This window comes from Ipomoea nil, unplaced genomic scaffold (assembly GCF_001879475.1).
Source record: "Ipomoea nil cultivar Tokyo-kokei standard unplaced genomic scaffold, Asagao_1.1 scaffold3172, whole genome shotgun sequence".
NCBI classification, from domain to species: Eukaryota; Viridiplantae; Streptophyta; class Magnoliopsida; order Solanales; family Convolvulaceae; genus Ipomoea; species Ipomoea nil.
This window is the reverse complement of record NW_017619600.1, coordinates 1167396-1189054: the sequence shown is the minus strand read 5'-3', so window position 1 is coordinate 1189054 and position 21659 is coordinate 1167396. Positions and strand designations below refer to the sequence as shown.

Here is a 21659-nt window from a genome sequence, read left to right as displayed (position 1 = left end):
ATATATATATATATATATGTATATGTATATATATATATATATGTATATGTATATATATATATATATATATGTATATGTATATATATATATATATATATATATATATATATATATATATATATATATATATATATATATATATATATATGTATATGTATATATATATATACATATATATATATATATATATATATATATATATATATATATATATATATATATACATATACATATATATATATATGTATATGTATATATATATATATACATATACATATATATATATATATATGTATATGTATATATATATATATACATATATATATATATGTATATATATATATATATATATATATATATATATATATATATATATATATATATATATATATATTTACTTATATTATATTTCAACGCGTTGGAGTGGGTTTCCAGCATCATTCGCTGAACAGATATATTTGGCTTTCAGGCACAGATGAGTAGACCCCGGAGCGCACTAGAGATCCGAAGCGTAGATTAGTTAGTTTCCCATTCGGCCTACGTGCCATGATTATGTACTGACATTACTGTGAGGATATTTAGTTTGTTAGCCTGTGGATCTGAGTTCTCCAGCTCAGATGTGGAATAGCACCCCGTACTCTTATGTTTGATTTTGGGATTTAATGAGAATTCACCGAGTTTTAAAAGTTTCAAAATTTCGGGGTGTTACAACTTCCACCTCCACGAATGATCCGTCCTGGGCAGTAACTCGAGCCACAGTCGGAGGCTGGCGGTCGGCCAAGGGTGGAGTGTTTGCCACAAAGGATGGAGCCTTAGTCGACAGCTGAGAAATAGAGGAAGCGGCGCCGACATGTGCCTTCTGGAAGGAGGACGTGGGGCCTTCTTCTTGCCTTCTTTCACCAGTCTCGACCTCTTAGAAGGAAGGGGGCGATGTGGCGACCCGAAGTCAATCTTCTTTCCTTTCATAGGGGAACGACCCATAGTTGATCAAAGAGAGTGAGGAGAAGACACAATGACCAGGACGCTATTTATAAGGTCTCGCGAGAGGGTAGAAGAATCTGAACGTCCCCGGCAAATCAGGAAAATTCCATGAAATTTGGGCGTTACTCGGCCAATTAAAAGCGATAGATTGAAGAGATTTGCGGATGAAAGAAATAAATGTTTTTACTTTTCGACACCCGCGTTAGAGGACCGGATATCAGAAAGTGAGGGACTAGTTGATGTATATATATATGTATATATATATATATATACATATATATATATATGTATATATATATATATATATGTATATATGTATATATATATATATATATATATATATATGTATATATATATATATATATATATATATATATATATATATATATATATATATATATATTTACTTATATTATATTTCAACGCGTTGGAGTGGGTTTCCAGCATCATTCGCTGAACAGATATATTTGGCTTTCAGGCACAGATGAGTAGACCCCGGAGCGCGCTAGAGATCCGAAGCGTAGATTAGTTAGTTTCCCATTCGGCCTACGTGCCATGATTATGTACTGACATTACTGTGAGGATATTTAGTTTGTTAGCCTGTGGATCTGAGTTCTCCAGCTCAGATGTGGAATAGCACCCCGTACTCTTATGTTTGATTTTGGGATTTAATGAGAATTCACCGAGTTTTAAAAGTTTCAAAATTTCGGGGTGTTACAACTTCCACCTCCACGAATGATCCGTCCTGGGCAGTAACTCGAGCCACAGTCGGAGGCTGGCGGTCGGCCAAGGGTGGAGTGTTTGCCACAAAGGATGGAGCCTTAGTCGACAGCTGAGAAATAGAGGAAGCGGCGCCGACATGTGCCTTCTGGAAGGAGGACGTGGGGCCTTCTTCTTGCCTTCTTTCACCAGTCTCGACCTCTTAGAAGGAAGGGGGCGATGTGGCGACCCGAAGTCAATCTTCTTTCCTTTCATAGGGGAACGACCCATAGTTGATCAAAGAGTGTGAGGAGAAGACACAATGACCAGGACGCTATTTATAAGGTCTCGCGAGAGGGTAGAAGAATCTGAACGTCCCCGGCAAATCAGGAAAATTCCATGAAATTTGGGCGTTACTCGGCCAATTAAAAGCGATAGATTGAAGAGATTTGCGGATGAAAGAAATAAATGTTTTTACTTTTCGACACCCGCGTTAGAGGACCGGATATCAGAAAGTGAGGGACTAGTTGATGGGGTGTGAACCCCGGCCCAAGAAGAAGTACAAAAGGAGAAACCCAAGAGGGAGGGGGAAGTCCAAGAACGATGAAGAAGCCCAAGAAGAATAACATACCGCCCAAGGAGGGGAATCCGAATAAGTAACAAGGCCCGGAAGAGACTAAGGCCGAGCCCAGGAGTCGGCCCGAGCTTAAGGATAGGACTGGGACTCGGCCTGATCGGTAAAGAGCCGTTGCGCGGCATTTATGATGGCATTGAAGAGCTCGGTCAAAGGAGCCGTTGGGAAGCCCAGTAACGGTAGCCCAACGGCCCTGTAGCGTAAATAGCACTTAAGACCCCTTAAATGTACTTGAAGTCAGATTAAAGGGGGGCACCTATATAAAGGCCCCTCCGAGAGCGTGAAGAGGAGGCGTGTCCAGGCCCAGAGAATAGAGAGACACTTTTCCACCTGTATTCATTCCTTTCCATTTTGTTAATGCTTTGTTGAAAGGTGAATCCACCAACCAAGGTTGTGTCCGAACCTCCCTGGGCTCAAAAACCCAAAAACCCAAAAACCAACAGTTACTAACTTTTGTGCCCTCATTTTTAGATTTTAGAATAATCAGTAAAATCCATATATATTTCATGTCTTTGGATAATGGATATGTGTGTAATTGTTTATTTATTTTAATTCTAACTCCTATATATTTTACTATTAAAAAACAAAGTTGTTTTTACTAAAACTCATTTAGATATCTGAATAAATTTAGTTACACTTTTGGTCATATGAGTATTGAAGTCTTGTTAATTTCAATCCACGACTTTCAAAACTAACAATTGAATATTCTAACTATATAATTTTTATCAATTTCAGTCCTTCCGGTCAAATTACCCGTGAAAAGTAGCCAAAAAATTTTAAAGGTTAAAACGATGAGGGCAAATTTGTCTTTGTACATCTATTTTTTCCTTTCCTTCTTTGACACAACAATGGGCTTGTTGGCATCACTGGCGTTGTGAACGTCAACGTACATGGAGTCGAGGAGCCCATTACAAACTAGAAGAAATCGCACTGTAAAGGCAAGAAATCAAACAAAATTTTAAAAAAAAATTAAGAACTAAAAAACAAGTTAAGATCGTAAAATCGACTCTTTTCTCCGGCCATTAATCTTCTCTCTTCGAATTGCCGACCCACCGTCCGCCGCTGTCCCAAAACCCAGCAGCAACAGATAGTCAACCTGAAGACAAGTTTCGATATCACTCTCGATTTCAGCATAGAGGCGAGCAAATGCGTCGTCGCCGGAGATATTGGAGTCCTTTTGCTTCTCAACGTCGTACTTCTTACAGATCGCGTCGTACTTCTTACCGACCGCGTCAATGAAAAATAAGGATTGCACAGAGGGTGGTGGAGAGGAGTGGAAATCCGTAAGTGGAGGCGTGACTGAAATGAACGGTATGAGCCCCAAAATTGCAGCAACAGATAATTCAAGAAGAAGCCATTATTTATGAGAATGAAAGCATTGGAGGAGTGGATACAGAGAAAAGAATGATCAGAAATGGTAATGTAGAGAGAGTGAGTGGGTGAACCAAACCAAACCTGCATAAAATAAAAATGGTGGTCGTTGGGAAGGTTTCGATATCTTCATAGTCGGAGTAATAAAAAGGCCGCAGAGGTGCCTAGACGGAATTTTATCTACAGCGCCGACGATATTAGGAAAGGAAAATTGAGAAAGTGGAAAATAACACATGGGAGAAAAAGAAAAGTATATGTAAAAAGAAAAATTTGCCCTCATCATTTTAGTCTTTAAAAATTTTCGGCTACTTTTCACCACTAATTTGGCCGGAAGGACTAAAATTGATAAAATTTGAATAGCTAGGGTACTCAATTGTTAGTTTTGAAAGTCATGATTTGAAATTAACAATACTCCAATAATCATAGGACTAAAAATGTAATTTACTCTTATTGAATATTCCATTACGACTCTAATTTCGAATATTATGTTTGAACCAAACACTAATAAGGAAGAAATCACCATCGTCATCACTATTACTGCTTGTTTGGTTCACCAAATAGATTTTGAAGGAATGGGAATGATATTACAAGACAATGGAATAGATAAGGAATAAAATATAAATTATATTCTATTGTTTGGTTCACAGAAAGAATAGACTTCATGAATTATATTACAAGATTGGTTTAAAGAATTAAAACGGAATAAGTATTAAAATGACCTAAATATCTTTCACACGGAATGTTTTATATATGTGTGTGAGAGAGAGAATAACATACAACAACAAAAACAACAACAACAACAACAACAACAATAATCCTCTAATATAAAATAGCAATAAGAAGCGGCAAATACTTAATTGCAAAAAGTTCCCGCCTATAATATACGGGGCTGTTTAAAAGATGTGATACGCAATAAATGCTTAATTGCCAAAAGATCCCGCCTATAATATATGGTGTCGTTTTAGTCATAGGGAAATGAAGTTCAACCATAATTCAACTTTTTACTCTTCCAACACCAAAAATAATGCCTGCAATAATAGTGATGGATATATTAAGAACGGGCTCGGGGCAAACCAACCTGGGAAAGCGTGGTGCAAGGAGCCAAGGGCGACCCTGGCACGGGCCGACTAAGGCCTTGGCTAGGGACTCCCGTGGCCCGACCAAGGTCGACCCGGGAAGGTGTGGTGCAAGGGACCAAGGGCGGCCCCAGCACGGGCCGACTAAGGCCTCGGCTAGGGGACTCCCGCGGCCCGGCCAAGGTCGACCTCGGCAGGGGTCTACTTCGATCCGTCGGTCACGGCTGGGGCCTACCTCGACCCAGGGGCAGAAGGCTGCCCCAGGTCCTCGCGTGGACTCGGTCAAATCGCGATCCAACCGCCCTACTAGAATAGGGTGGGCAGTTAGGAGGTTAGCTAATATAAAAAGGGGGATCATTGTCTTGTTGAGGGCATCAACATCTGGGTCTTATTATTACATTCACCTTGTAATTCTCTTACAAACATTATCAATACAAAAGTTGTCCCTGAGGCACACATTTATCGCCTTTATTACCACATTATCCTAGTCCTATTATTATCGGGTTTAGTAATTCGGGCTACCCCAGGTTAATTGAATCTATCATTGGTGCTCTTGTTGAGAGTTGACGTACAAGCTCGAGCGTGCTCCATATTCCACTAGTTATGGAAAGGTCGAGGTCCAACTCTCCCGGCTCCCATAACACCCGTGCCTCCCCTACCGGGGGTGGCCTCAACGGGACCACCAGTCAGCAACGAACTCTTTCTTTGAGGTCGGCGGGTGACCTCAGAGATCACCCCACCAACCACCGCAATGGTGCGTTGGCCCCCCGTCCTCCTCCAAATCTCGTTCTTTTCCAGGAGTGGGTGACCGCTCTTTAGCAAACCTCAGTGACATTGGCCCGCCTCGCGGATGGACTCCAAGGAGGTGCCGACCCCGCCTCCGCCTTCCTCGAGAGGGCGCAGCGGCCCAAGCACGTGACCACCTCGCGCGTCCGGCACCCAGGTCGAGGGCGAGAGAGGGAGGTCAACCCAGGCCAGGCCCGCCTGGAGAAGTAGGCCCGAGACAGGTGGGAACCAGGCCTGTATCGTCGACGCTATCCAGGCTTACAAGGAGGTGTTTGCATTGGGACCCGAGGACATGTCGGGCCTCAACAGGGACGTCATCTCCCACAGGTTCGCGGTCGACCCCACAATCAAGCCAGTGCAACAGCGCAAGAGGTACCTCTCAGCGAAGAGGAGGGAGTTCGTGAAGGTATAGGTCAACACCCTCCTCGAAATAGGGCACATTGAGGAGGTCCTATACCTCGAGTGGCCTGCCAACGTGGTCCTCGACCCCAATATCAATGTTCAAGAAAAGAGGGCACCTGGCGACCCCACCCCTGAAGCCCAAAACTATTTTATTTTTTTAAAGGTAAAGGGGATGGGGGGCTTGACCCCGAACAACGGCATATGTTTTCGCTTGTAGAATCGGCGAAGTCCAACCTCGCATAGCAGGAAGAGGAGTTACCAACCCATGGTTGCGACCGTGTGCGCTGGCCCCGACCTTGGCTATCCCTAACGTTAGTATAGGGGGGACGCCCCCGCTCACTACTATCTAGCGAAAAAACCTATTATGGGCTACTTGCCCCTTGACATGCCAAGGCCAAGCAGGTAATGAGAACCTACCCGCTCCCTTGTGATGCACTCTATAAGAGGTCCTACAGCGGCACCTGCTACTCTACTTATACCACAACGAGGCAAGATCAGACATTGAGGAGGTCGACGCAAGGGGACCCACTCAGTCCAACCACTCGACCTCAGCCCCAAGCACATCTCTAAGATAGCCTGGGTGAAAAACCCAGGAAATCCAGTTCGGAGGCCTACCTGGTCCTCCCCTTGTAGGCTCAAGCTCCCTATTGGCTCGACCGCCTTAGGGAGTACAAGAAGACAGACATCCTCTCCCTAGGCGAGGGGGACGCCAAGCTCGTGAAAAGGAGGGCCCCAACCTGCCTACTCCTCGAGGACACACTCTGTGGAAGGTTCTACAACAGCACCCTGCTACGCGACCTATACCCCGAGGAGGGCACCGGGGAAACCCCATTGTAACACCCCGTGTTACGAGTCCTAAAACCAATTAATTAATTAATTAATAGCCCAAGAGAAAGAATAAATTATAATGATTAATTAGGGAAAAAGGCCCACCGTAGCCCATGGGCCCTCCTATATAAACCCAACCCCTAATCCCAATAGGATTAGACCCTAAATAAGATCCCTAGATCTATAAATAGGGAACTTAGGAAGCACATAGAACTCCTCCCACAAGTCTAACGCCCCACCACCCCAAAAGAGCTCCAAGAATCCCCTTGGGAGAAATCAAGAAAGCAAGGAAGCTTAAAGAAAGATCCTTCATAGCCAAGGAATTAATTAAGGCTAAGAGGTAACCCATGTCTCAACAAAACCTATTTTTATAGTTATGATTTCCCCTTATTATTGTGTTTTAATGATTGGTAGTGATTATTATTGATGTTGATGTGATGATCCCATGAGGGATCTTGATAATCTTGATATTGGGAGATTCTTGATAATTATGGTGTTCTTGATGACTATATGGGGATCTTGATAATTATATGGAATTCTTGATGATTATATGATGTTCTTGATGGTTGGATGTTATTCTTGATGCTTATGTGTTATTCTTACCGAATCTTGTAATTATAAGGCAAATCGTATTCCTGTTGATATAAAAGTGATTAGAACCCTAGGTTGTATCGTATGATTTATCGGGAGGGGAAATCGCATGTTTGGGTGTTGATTATGTTTAGAAAAGCATGATAGGTTATGTGCCGTTCGTTAATTGTCTACGAGTTGTCGTTAATTGCGTTGAAAAGTGTCTAAGCATGGTTTCGGGTTCCACCACGATTCCCGGGGCGAAAAGTGATGAAAAGAGTCAGTGGGGGTAGGTGGGGGGTAGGGGACCCGCCACCTACCCATGGCCGTAAAACACCGCCCGGCAGCGGGTGGCCGCCGGGCGGGCAACTGCCCGCCGGCGACCCGCTGCCCGGAACAGTAGAATCCGGCGGGCAGCCGGCGGGTGGCCCCCACCCACCGGCTACCCGCTGGAAAATTGTCCCACCCGGGACCCCGGCTTCCCCGTTTGATGTTCCCCGTTCCCCGTGGTGTCCCAACGGACTCCGTTTATCGTGCCTATGTCTAGTTTGATGTTTCGGGTACCGTTCGTAGGTTTATGAGTCTATTATATTGCATGCTAGTTGAATTGGTATCCCGTTGACCTAGGTGGAAGAAGTATGAACCCCTTAGGACTATTCTTAGTAAGTGATGGATCACGCATAGGTTTTGTTATACGTTTTCTCCCCCTTCCTAATGTGTAATGTGGGTTGCATGTGCTTGCTATGTGTTATGTGTGTGTTACCCCAATTCGGTTGTGATCGGATTGGTTATCCTGAGCTGCGGTTTAGAAGCTGGCTGCGGTCAGATTGATACTCTTGGGCTGCGGTCCACCGTTTGGTTGCGATCAAACGTTTCTATACGAGCTGCGGTTCGTCCTTTTTCCTGGCTGCAGTCAGATGACATCCTCTTGGGTTGCGGTCCACTGTTTGGTTGCGATCAAACACTATGATGAGCTGCGGTTCATCGGTCGGTTGCGATCGACCCCTCCGTGTTGCGATACGGGGCAGGGTGCTGCGGGGCCGTGTCAGAGCTATATGCGCTGACCCTCATGTATGGGCATGCGATTGGTCCTATGGCGCCAACAAAGTGTGTTATGTGTTGTGACATGGACGAGTTGTGATTACGAGTGTCTTGGGGGATGTGACTATGGGATTTATATTGGGGATTGTTCATGTTGGGTTATGATCATTGTTATGCCTTGCCTTATCTACCTTATCTGTTGTGAATTGCATATGCTCGTTATAACGGTTGCTTGTGTCTGGCCTTAACTGTCGAGTCATTCCCGGTTTTAAAGCTAGAGTTCGTAGGATATATCTTCATGCTCAAAATGGTTTTCGTATATCTATATATATCTCTATATGTATTGTATTTCAACGTGTTGGAGTGGGTTACCAGCATCTCTCGCTGAACAGATATATTTGGCTTTCAGGCACAGAAGATTAAGTCACTGGAGCGCGCTAGAACTTGGAATATAGAAGTAGATAGTTTTCCTTTTTGGCCTGCGTGCCACGGTTACGTAATTACGCTTTGAGGATATTAGTTAGTTAGCCTGTGCACTTGGGTTCTCTAGCCCAGGTGTGGCATAGCACCCCATACGCTTGTATTTATTTCTTGGGATTTAATGAGATTCTACCTTTATTATAAGTTTAAAAAGTCTTGAAAATCTGGGGTGTTACACCCATTCTCCTCGTCATACGGCTTTGAAGCCCGAACCTCCTCCGAGGTAGCCATACCTTCCCATCGAGTAAAAGAATACGACCCCTGCCTCAACGAGGACAACCACCGGACCTCCGAACCGAGAATTACCAACGCCAATCTATGGCCTACCACGACAAGCGTGTCCGACCTCGTTACTCCTAGGTCAGCAACCACGTCAATACGCCTAAGGAGAGATGATAAATAGAGTATGAAACTCCGAGCACTTGCTCAAGTACTTCCAATATTTACATCTTGTATGGTGGTCTGTCCCCTTCAACTTCAATAAATGCAGTAAAACTTCGCCATGGACTCATTTCACTATTCTGGGAGGGGTGGAGGTACCCATCCAGCCTATTCGGCTATCCTAAGGGGGTGCGAGGCCCGACCTAGTTGACTACCCGACAGAAGAGCCTAAAGGCCCAAGTCTGGCGACTTAGGGCCGATAGGCTACCCTAAAGGGGCACGAGGCCCGACCTCGCGTACCAACCCTGACGGAAGAGCTTAATGGCCCAAGTCCGGTGACGTGGGGCCAACGGGCTTGCCCTAAGGGGGCTCAAGGCTCAACCTCACGTACCAACCCCGACGGAAGAGCTTAACGGCCCAAGTCCGGTGACTTCGGGCCGACGGGCTTACCCTAAGGGGGCACGAGGTCCGACCTCGCATACCAATCCCGACGGAAGAGCTTAACGGCCCAAGTCCGGTTATTTGGGACCGACGGGCTTACCCTAAGGGGGCACAGGGCCCGACCTCGCTCGCCACCCGACGGAAGAGTTCTTGGACCAAGGGGTATCCTTAACCAATCAACTACACCTACCAAAAAAAAAAAAAAACTACTAAAGCTACTCCTTGACAAGAGGTCTAACCTCTAAGTAGTGCCCAAACTCTGGGGCTAGGCCGAGGCAATAAGGATATTCATCAACTGAAATGAAACACAGCTAAGGAGGGCGCAGGGGGACTCGAGATTAGCCCTCCCAAGGCGACCTTAGCTGGGGTAATCCCTACTAGAGGTGACATCGGCTGGGGTAGTCTCGGCTAAGGGTGGCCCAGAGCCCGACTCTCTCTAACAAGGAGGTTACCTCATGAGCTCGCCCAAGAAAAGAACACATCAAGGAGGCCACCTCATGGGCGAGCTCCAAGACGAGGACGGCTACCTCATGAGCTCGCCCAAGAGGAGGACGTATCAAGGGGGCTACCTCATGAGCTCGCCCAAGAGGAGGATGCATCAAGGGGGCTACTTCATGAGCTCGCCCAAGAGGAGGACGCATCAAGGGGGCCACCTCGTAAGCTCGCCCAAGAGGAGGACGGCTACCTCATGAACTTGTCCAAGAGGAGGACGTATTAAGGGGGCCACCTCATGAGCTCGCCCGAGAGGAGGACGGGTACCTCATGAACTCGCCCAAGAGGAAAACGCATCAAGGGGGCTACCTCATGAGCTCGCCCAATAGGAGGAAGACTACCTCCTGAGCTCGCCCAAGAGGGGGACGCATCAAGGGACCTACCTCATGAGCCCGCCCAAGAGGAGGACGGCTACCTCATGTGCTCGCCCACGAAGATGACGCATCAATGGTGCCACCTCCTAAGCTCGTCCAAGAGGCACCCAAGAGGAGGACGGCTACCTCCTTAGCTCGCCTGAGAGGAGGACGGCTACCTCATGAGCTCGCCCAAGAGGAGGACGCATCAAGGGGGCTACCTCATGAGCTCGCCCAAGAGGAGGACGGCTACTCATGAGCTCGCCCAAGCGGAGGATGGCTACTCATGAGCTCTCCTAAGAAGAGGACACCTACCTTATGAGCTAGCCCAAGAGGAGTACGCATCAAAGGGGCTACCACATGAGCTCTCCCAAGAGGAGGACGCATCAAGGGGGCTACCTCATGAGCTCGCCTAAGAGGAAGACGCTTAAGAGGAGGACTACTACCTCATGAGCTCGCCTAAGAGGAGGACGACTACCTCATGAGCTCGCCCAAGAGGAGGACGCATCAAGGGGGCTACCTCATGAGCTCGCCCAAGAGGAGGACGGCTGCCTCATGAGCTCACCCAAAAGTGAACTCAGAAATTAAAGTCACATACAAGATGCCAAGGAGTCCAAGACTTGTTACTGTTCTTGCGGAAGAGAAGAAGTCCCGATTGCGATGGAATCACACCAAAGTCGGCCAAAGAGGAATGCGGAAGAGAAGAATTCCTGATCGCGATGGAATCACACCAAAGTCAGCCAAAGAGGAAGGAGGCGAGGCGGACGTCTTCCCGTGGGCTTGGGGTCGACCTTCGTCTCGGGCTACTCTCATTCGTTGACGAAGACACGCAACTCGGAGAGTGGGGGACTGATGATGGATATATTAAGAACGGGCTCGGGGCAAACCGACCCGGGAACGCGTGGTGTAAGGGGCGAAGGGCAACCCCGGCACGGGCCAACTAAGGCCTCGGCTAAGGGACTCCCGCGACCCGGCCAAGGTCAACCCGGGAAGGCGTGGTGCAAGGGACCAAGGGCGGCCCCGGCACGGGCCGACTAAGGCCTCGGCTAGAGGACTCCCGCGGCCCAGCCAAGGTCGACCTCGGCAGGGGTCTACTTCGACCTGTCGACCACGGCTGGGGCCTACCTCGACCTAGGGGCAGAAGGCTTCCGCGGGTCCTCGCGTGGACTCGATCAGACTGCGATCCAACTGCCCCACGAGAATAGGGTGGGCGGTTAGGAGGTTAGCTAATATAAAAAGGGGGATCATTTTCTTGTTAAGGGCATCTACTTCTGGTCTTATTATTACACTCACCTTGTAATTCTCCTACAAACATTATCAATACAAAAGTTGTCCCTGCGGCACACATTTATCGCCTTTATTACCGCATTATCCTAGTCCTATTATTATCGAGTTTAGTAATTCAGGCTACCTCGGGTTAATTAAATAAGTGTATCATATTGGGATGAACAGGTATCCACAGTATACCACTTCAACAACCATTGGTAAGAAGAGGAAGCAACTATTCGAAAACAAAGGTAAGTTTTCAACTTTTAAAGCTTCTTAGTTCTGTAAATTCGATTTTTTAAAGTTTCTTCCAAGGTTTTTTCATTCTTAGGTGTATATATGATATGAACTATTTCTGAATTTTGAAATAAACAAATACATGGTAAATACTATGTCTAATAGTAAGTAGTTGCAAAACCAGAAACTAAGAGTAATTAAGAGCAAAAATACCCAAACTAATGTAGGATAAATAGAGTTTAAGATTTTTCAAGGGTTAATTAGTTGACCCGTGCATGTCCAGATATCTATTCCAGGCCATTACAGATCTGGCCTTGCATGCTCCAAATCACACTTTACTTCTGCGATTTGGGGATTTTTGAATCCCAAAAGTAGTTAGAACAATAGCGTATAATTAAAAAAAAAAAAAACAGAGTTAGTGTAACGTTGCACATTCGAACTGTAAGAAATTGAAATCCAAGCAACGATAGAGAATAAACATATCAGAGGTTATGGATATTGCTATCACTATTCATGGATTAAAATCCCAGTGAAACTGGGATGCTATGTACAAATAGTAAGCAAAAATGAATAGTAATGGTAAGTAGTATCTGAATCCGTAGCAATTCCTCTAAGAAGCAGTAAATGGAACTGATTCGAAACACCTTGATGCACATAAATTTAAGAAAAATTGTAAAGAAAATACTTATCTAGGTCATGCAAAACAAATGGCTCAAGAATAGGTTCTTCTGATTTTTGTGAGTGAATCGCGCAAAATAGCTCATGAAAGAGACACGATGAACAAATATATGCATTTGTGTATATCTGTTCGGAAAAGAATTAGGTAAGAGAACGAGCAACGGATGCAAAAATGCCTCGGATACAGTTTTCCGTTACTTGGAGAGCCAGAACAGATAAGGGGATGGGTTTTAGCCGTGATTTGGTGGTCTGAATGGTAAACCTAGCTAAGAGAACGAGTGACGGATAATACTATGGTGAATAGTCTGTAGTTTCCCAATCCGGAGAGCCAGAATAAATAAGGGGATAGGTTGTAACACTGATTTGGTGGTCTGAAACGGGTATAGGGAATGGGCTCAGTAGATTGGGCTATGTTAGAAGTAAAAAACATGTTTTTGGGCTGGCAGTTGGCCCTTTCCTTCTTTAAAAAGAAAAAAAAAAAAAAAAAAAAAAAAAAAAAAAAAAAAAAAAAACCTTATACATATATGTTTGTGTATATATATATTTAAGTCCATAGTCGTTTTATAGTTGCTCTTTATTAACGGTTGTTAATATATGTTGTCCATATATTTGCTCTTTATTAATATTTGTTTTACGAGTAAATACCACCTATAGTCCCTCGAGTTTGGTGGCATCGCCATCAATGGTCCCTAACTTCCGTAATTACCATCCGTCATCCTCCGAGTGGTGAAAAGTTACCTTCTAGCGTCCTTCCGTTACTTCCTCCCATCTTAGCCGTCAAAATGGAGGGTAATATTGTCATTTGGCTGGTATTAACTCTTTTCGTATAAGTCAAATGACAATATTACCCTCCATTTTGACGGCTAAGATGGGAGGAAGTAACGGAAGGACGCTCGAAGGTAACTTTTCACAACTCGGAGGATGACGGATGGTAATTACGGAAGTTAGGGACCATTGATGGCGATGCCACCAAACTCGAGGGACCATAGGTGGTATTTACTCTTTGTTTTACATATTAAATTTTTTTTTGTAGTGATACTCTAACCTTTGTTAATTTGTTTGCTTATTTTTAATTGTTTGATTGCATAAGTTGGTTATTTTTGTGTCTTTATTTGTCTAAACTTATTTTTATGTCCATTTCCCTTTCAGAGTGATAGTTTTCAATCATATGAGAGAAATGATGGTATTACTAACAACACTAATAGAGATTACAATCCATCATCTAGCTACTTTCATGGTGTTTTTCAACAATCATTGATTTCTCCATTTAGCGTTATAACTCATAGAAAGTACGTTATGACTAAGTTTGTAATAAATTTTTCATATACTTATTTGCTAAACATTTATGACAAAAACATATTAATATGTAGGTGGTAATTTAGTGAGATTAATTATTACTCGGTCGAAAAATCAATAGCATGTCCTTCCTCTAAAAGGATGGATAAGAGTCCAAGTAATAGTAATAAAATTATTGTTTGCATTGTTATAAATATACCATTATGTGGACATTATTATAGATTATATAACGGTTGTAACGGTTCCTGTATTAATGTTTCCATTATATCTTCCGTTACGTTTGTACACTATATATAGAAGTGTTGTGGTTGCATGATTGAATACAATGAATAATAAGATGATCTTCTTGCCTTGTCTCTTACTTTATCTCTTGCATTGCGATTCCTTTGGTCATGTTTGAGCTAATGGGTTACAACACGTTATAAGAATTTTTTTTTTCCAAAAGATGAAAGGAATGAATCAAAACCAATCTGCGACTTTTGTTTTGATCGACGTCCTGATCGGCGCCTCGGGTCCTCGTTGTTTCTTTCGCAGGCTGCGATCCGGTGGAGGGTTGCGGCAGCCACGGTTTCAAAAATTTTTATTTTTCGAAAAAAAACAAACACATTTTCGGATAACTTTTTTCGAATAGAGTAAAAAATCCAAACCTATTTTTATTCTTCAAATCCAACTTTTTTTCTTTCCTCTCTGATCTTCTCCGGCGATTATGTGCGGTCACGTCGTGTTTCGACGATCGGCGATGGAAACAGCGGCGCTGCTTGGTGTCCGATCTACTGCGGCGGTAAATTGATCTCCTTGATGTCACTCTGCTCATCACCCTTTTCGGACATTTTTTTTGCTGTCGATCGCGGTGATCCTTGGCTTTTGATTGCTTAAGAATTCTAAAATGGAAGAGCGACCGGAGTTCTAGTTCCCGGCGGAGTTGAGATCAGCGATGACGGACGATGCCCCTCCAGTCTCCGGTGTTTTGGCGCCGGCTCTGGGCCTACCGACGACGATGCATCCTGTAACGCCCCAAGACTTTTGAATGGGAAGAAAAAGCTGAGCCAACCGGAAGTAACAAGACGATGTCGTTTACTTCTTGAGTCGTTAATCTGTTGCTAAATTGTTAGTGTTATTAGATATTTCCTTATCCTTAGTATAAAATAGGAAATATTGTGTACTGAAAGGATTATGCTTGGAATAGAATTCTCATATTTTCTTTCTCTTCTCTAAACTCTCTGCAATCTCCTTCTCTTCTCCCTTTTTCTGCTCTCTTCTTCACCATTCTTCTACTGTTTGTTCTTATTTGTTCTTCTTTCATTACTACAAATCCCTAGATTCATTACAATTGGTATCAAAGCCCTCATCCGGAGGAACTCAAATCCCTATCACCCCTATCCATGGACGCGCGTATGAGCAAATTAGAGGCAACCGTAGCTGACCTAAGCAGCCAAATGGAGACGCAATCGAAGGCAACTCAGGAGCTGATTGAGAAATTCGCAACTCAGATGGACATTCAATTCACCCGCTGGAAAAAGGAATTGATTGAGGCTCTTGGATTCAACGGATTGCCTCATCTGCTTCCGAACGATGAATTAGGGATCTTCGCCGGCGATTCAGAATCGGCTAGCTTCGCCGGCGATTCGGACGCGGCGATCTTCGCCGGAAGTTCCGAAGTAGTAAAGGCAAACCGAGAGGTTGAGGTAATGGAAAGTGTTACTCCATGTTTACTTGAGAATTTCATGCATAAGATTAGTCTACCATTTCATAAAGAAAGTGAGGTTGAAATTACTGCTCAAAATATGGGTATGCATGAGGTGGTGAATTGTGACGAAATTGTTGAGGTCGGAGATTACCAGGGTGCATACAAGATTTCGAAAGTTCATTTGGATAAATATGATCCGGACAGGGTTCTGGATACACCTATTACGGAGGCTGGATTTGTTGGGATTAGAGTAGGTGAGACACTACAAGAAAAATTGTAAATCGCGACAGAATTTTTCCGTCGCAAATCGCATTTCGCGACGGAAATCATTCCGTCGTCTATCGCCTTGTCATATTTTGATAGACGACGGAATAATTCCGTCGCAACTTTTGGCGACGGACTTAGCGACGGAATATTTCTGTCGCGATTCCGTCGCCCATTTCACAACGGAACTGTTTCCGTCGCAAATCCGTCGTTATTTCTAAACCGAATATTCCGTCGCCATATTATATTTTTCGTCGCAAATTCCATCGCCTATTTCGCAACGAAAATGTTTCCCGTCGTAATTCCGTCGCATCATTTGCAAGAAATATTCCATCGCAAATCTTATATTCCGTCGCATTTTTAAATTATTTTAAAATTAAATTGTGATTTTAAATAGTAATGAATGTTTTAAAATATCTTATTTGCCTATATCTCAATCATACTGTTAAATGCCTTAGGCTGGGAAAAAAACAGCATAGAGATGACGATGATGCATTTGCTGCCATTATACACACACTTTATTAATTAATCGTAACTAACTTATAAGAGAATAACATACCACAATGCTACTTGCAACGTGATTCCATATGGTACGAGTATCATTGCATTAAATATGTCTAAAACCTGATTAAGTACAAGATATTAACACATTATCTAACCTATTAAATCCTCAAAAATTTAAAGTAGAGAGTACCATTCTCTATAATGTTGAAAGAAGAAGTATTGAAGTTTAAGATTCATCCTTGTTATAACTGTATCATCTCCCATAAGTTCTTCAAGGGAAAACTCATCCTCTTCCATGATTTCCCCATCTTTACCGTCCCAAGGTTTGGTCTTTACAATTGTAAGGGTGCCAGTTAAAGGCAAATTTCTTCCCCTACCCCCTAATTCTCCAATTTCTCTCACGAACTCTCTGCATATATGAAAATGTTCATGGATCACATTTCAAATCGCAACATCACATAGAGAGCAAAGAAATTAGCTTGGACAAGCATTTACTTAATATGGTCGTGTTGAAATGAACTCTTAAGGGGTGCATATACTTGGTTTTTAACACTTAGGACTACTAGTGCAGGATAGCCATAACCACCAACACCAATATGCTTCTCGAGATCTGGTTGCTTACCGGCAGCAGCCCAAACATAGTTGTATTATCATTAAGACTGGTTAAGCTTGACAGCCATGTCAATTTATGAATGAATTTTGTGTCTACTTGCATTCGTTACGGATTACTTATTAGCTTAAGCCTTCCAGAAAATAATAAATCAATAAAAATAATTTGCACATTATTGCACTTACCTGTAGGGCCTCGTTTTGAACTTCTCAGCAACAGATAACAGTGTCTCAATGTATTTGTTCCTTCCCTATGCCTTGGAGTCCAAAATGTCAGGGAGAAATGCCACAAAGCAAAGCCGCAGAGCTACATTTTTCTTCCATAACATCCTATATGATGACATTGAGAAATGTGTTCAACAATGGTATGAATGGACAAAATTACCCATGGAAGAACTCTAGGAGTAAAGCAGGAATACCAGTCCAGTCAATTCAGTTACTTCAGGAGGAGAAACATTTATCTAAAGTAGAGCAGGAATACCAGTCTTAATCATAGCAATTAAACTTTCCTCTTCAACTTTTCCACTTTATTATCCTCCCATTTACTTTAAAGGAGTTCACTAAAAGTACGAGGAAAAAAATCCACTAGCACGCAAATAGGATCTAGTCTAGGTACAATAAGAATTAAGAAAGACGATTAAAAAATAAAATAGGATCCCCTGAAAACCACACGTTTGTCTAAAGTAAATACCCAAACACTTACTAGCTATTAGGAATCAACAATTTCAGAGCAGTTTAAAAAAAAATCTTATTCAAGACACAATCGCAAGACCAATCTTTACTTTTCTTTTCTTTTTTTTTTTTATAGTGAAAACAAATATCAGATCCGTCGAGATTATCAAAACAAACGATTTCGTGAACAGCTAAGCAGTATGAGAAAGTATATCACATAACAATGCATAACCTGGCCTGAAATGTGATTCATTTATAGAGCCTTGGTTCAGATTGGTGAAAGAAGGAGAAGACAAAAGGTAAAGGGCAATGATTGTAGAGAAGAGGTACATTGTTAATGGCAGCCATGGCCTCAATTACTTCACATCCGACATCTAACATAACAGAAATGTACAAGGGCCAATAGTTTGTTTTTTTTAAAAAAAAATAATAATTTCACATATCATACATAGTGTATAAAACAAAAGAAAATATTAGAAACAGTGACTATTACCTCTTAGAGCTACTGCCTGATTTCCTCAAAATTGCCAATTTTTTGCTTACTTAACGAACTCACTGCAATAAGAAGAGGTTATTAATTGTTAAGGTGAAGTTGTGCAAATTAAATATAATGTTCCAAATCTGGTTCATCCCATGTAAACCAAAATGTAATTGAAGCTCATAAATTCTGTCAATCCTTTATATATAGAAAAGATCTACGATAAACAAAATCATTTGAATGTATCACACAAAAGGTTAGCAGCATAGAATGCACAGGTTCAAAAATTTACTCCCATTTAAAGCCTTCCTACTGCACAAGTAGAGGAAGGAAGCTATTTGAAGCCTCATATCTTTAAAATCAAATTTCCCATTCAATTCCAATTTATATATAGTTCCAACTTTACAGCAATATAATTATATAGCACATTAGCACATCCTAGCTTCCTCAAACAGAAATATAGATACACAAACCAATTTCGACATTTAAGCCATCTAGAAATATAGATAAACAAACTAATTTAACAGTGGAAGAAACATACAAACAACCATCTAGAAATATAGATACACAAACATCATATTTGAAAACTATATGCCTAAGAATAATGTACATGTAATCCATCTTAAAGTTGGTACTACATGCCTATATGGGTGAACATTACAATAATAAAGAACCAAGAGTGTCCATCAATCCAAAAACAAACTAAATTGTTGCCAAGAGAGTCATGCAATTGTGCTCAGGCATTATGTTCAAATACTATTACCAGTATTCTTGACAAAAGTTACACTGAAACACAGAGGACAAAGCTTGATGTTGTGCTTACTGCTCAGGCATTGTGTTAAAATACTAAACTCAAATTTCAACAATATACATAAACAAAAGGTGAAACCACTGAAATCTAGGGCACATGAATTTAAATATATACTGATAGGATTATTACTAGTCTGCAAAACACTTAATATGTTGTAAAATCAGTTAATATGTTGAGTGTAAATTGTAAAGTGTACCTCGGTCTCGTCGGGCAGCAACTTCGTCCATTCATCGTCGGCAAGGGTGGAGACCGGAGACAAGGGTCTTCGTCGTCGGCAAGGGAGTCTTCCGGTGTCCGTGTCTCGTTGGGCAGCAGCTTCGTCTGTTCGTCGTCGGCAAGGGTGGAGACCGGAGACAAGGGTCGCGGTCTTTGGCAAGGGAGTGTTCCGGTATCTCCATGTCTCGTCTCCGTGTGGTCGGCAAGGGAGTCGTTCAGTCGTGGTCGGCAAGGGAGGCCTGAGTTAGGGCTTGGCCGCTTGGGGAATGGGGGCAGGAGTTGGGGATTGGGAAGCGATAGAATAGAACATTAGGTAGAATTTTACTTATTATTATTATTATTATTATTATTATTATTATTATTATTATTATTATAATTATAATTATAATATTAAAAGCGCCACCATTTAACTTAGAAGATAAAATAAAATTTAACAAAACAATTACGATGGAATCCAGATAGATGGTCGCAATATATTAAAATTTAATTCATTTTTTTTTTATTACAAAAGAAGGGGATACCAATATAATTTACGCCTACACTAAGGCTCGAAACCTAGACCTCCCACATAGGGGAGCAATCAAATACCAGTGGACCACAAACCACTTGGTAAAATTTAATTCATTTAACTATGGAAACAAGTCGGTATCGCGACGGAACGAACATCAGTCGCCCTTTTCCGTCGCAAAATGGGCGACGGAAATTAGTTCCGTCGTAAATTCGTTTGTGAATATTTTGCCGCCAATATTTCGCCGGTTTTATTTATCTTTGCGCCAAGATTCATGACGAAATTTAATTACGTCGCCTTTTCCGTCACCATTTTTCAACGGAATATATTCGGTCGCTAAATAGCGACAGAATATAGTCCATCGCGATTTTTCGTCGCGATTTTTCTTGTTGTGAGACCTTCCCTATATCAGCTAAAGCTCTTGCTTCTAGTTTCTGTCTTCCAATTGGGAAATCTAAAATTGAGCATGATGGAAAGGATGTGACAATCACTATTTTCTCGAAAATGGTTGGTTATGCTCTCAAGGCTGGTGAGATTCTTGCAAGGGAAGGAATCAGCGTTGAGATTATCATTTTGCACTCAATCAGACCACTTGATAGATCTACAATCAATGCTTCTGTTAGGAAAACCAACAGACTGGTAATTGTGGAAAAAGGCCTTGAGTACCTTGATACACCAGTTGAGAGGATAGCTGGGGCTAATGTGCCCATGCCTTACGCAGCAAATTTTGTAAGAAATGTCATAACTACTATAAGGTGGATGCTACAAGTTGAAGGGGAATTGGATGTCTTCTATGGCAGTTCGAGAATGCAACGGTGCAATAGATTTCCTTTTGATCCAGGTGGAAGTCTACAGAGTACTCTGCAGTTGATGGGGTGCAAACCGATACATGCCTTTAAAATTAGCCAAGGGGTTTTGGAGATGACGAGAAGCAATTCTGTGAGTGCTAGTTTGGGTTCAGTCTATGCATACAAATCAGAGCCGAATACCTTAGATTTAATCAGTCCCAAAACAATGGCAATTGAGGGGTTCAAGGCACAAAGTGAGCTGGTTATTGGTAGTTTTGACAGATTAATCACTACTTGGGAATCAGTTGTTCTGGGGGGGGGGGGGGGGGGGGGTCATTTGAGCCTTAATTTTGTAACGGGACTAATGAAAAAACACCCTTAGTCATACTTTTATGGGTTTCACTGCAAATGAAGAGAAACATTTATATTTGTTTGTTGCCTTGCTTTGCATATGGGATTCTCAGAGCCACTTTATCATTGGATGCACAAATTATTGCATAGCTTTGATCTGTGTCCACCTTTTATGGAAAATGGGTACTGGATAAGGATGGGATGGAGGGGAAGGTACTATAGTTTTATTCTCTACAACCATTCAACCAGAAAATGCATATAGGCAGTTTGAGAAAATTAAAGCTTCTAATGGTCAAGTGTAACAGAGGGTGAGCAATGATTTTGCTCCATTGTGTGTCCCTGATCCCTTATAGATATGGGGAAGCCATTTGCTCAATCATCCTGTGAACTCTCTTCAAACAGAAGCACTACAGTTTGAATCAGTTTGAAGATTTTTTTTTTTTTTTTTTTTGTGATTCCAGGTATGCCCAGGCAGCATCAAATGTGCATTCAATTCTCATTGCGTGATCCTTGAGGACAAGGATCTGTTAGAGGGAAAGGTAATGTAACGCCCCAAGACTTTAGAATGGGAAGAAAAAGTTGAGCCAACCGGAAGCAACACCAAGATGATGTCGTTTACTCTTTGAGCCGTTAATCTTTTGCTAAATTGTTAGTGTTATTAGATATTTTCTTATATATCTAAGTATAAAATAGGAAATATTGTGTACTGAAGGATATTATGCTTGGAATAGAATTCTCATATTTTCTTTCTCGCTCTAA

General features: G+C 42.3%; 1 long non-coding RNA gene across 1 annotated transcript; it reads right to left on the bottom strand.

The window, feature by feature from the left end:
• Positions 1–16550: 16550 nt before the first annotated feature.
• On the bottom strand, positions 16551–19532 carry LOC109168086. Its single transcript, XR_002051973.1, has 4 exons — positions 19234–19532; positions 18242–18303; positions 16963–17406; positions 16551–16876 (listed from the first exon to the last, which is right to left on the bottom strand). It is a non-coding gene; the product is annotated as an uncharacterized LOC109168086 (long non-coding RNA).
• Positions 19533–21659: the final 2127 nt, after the last annotated feature.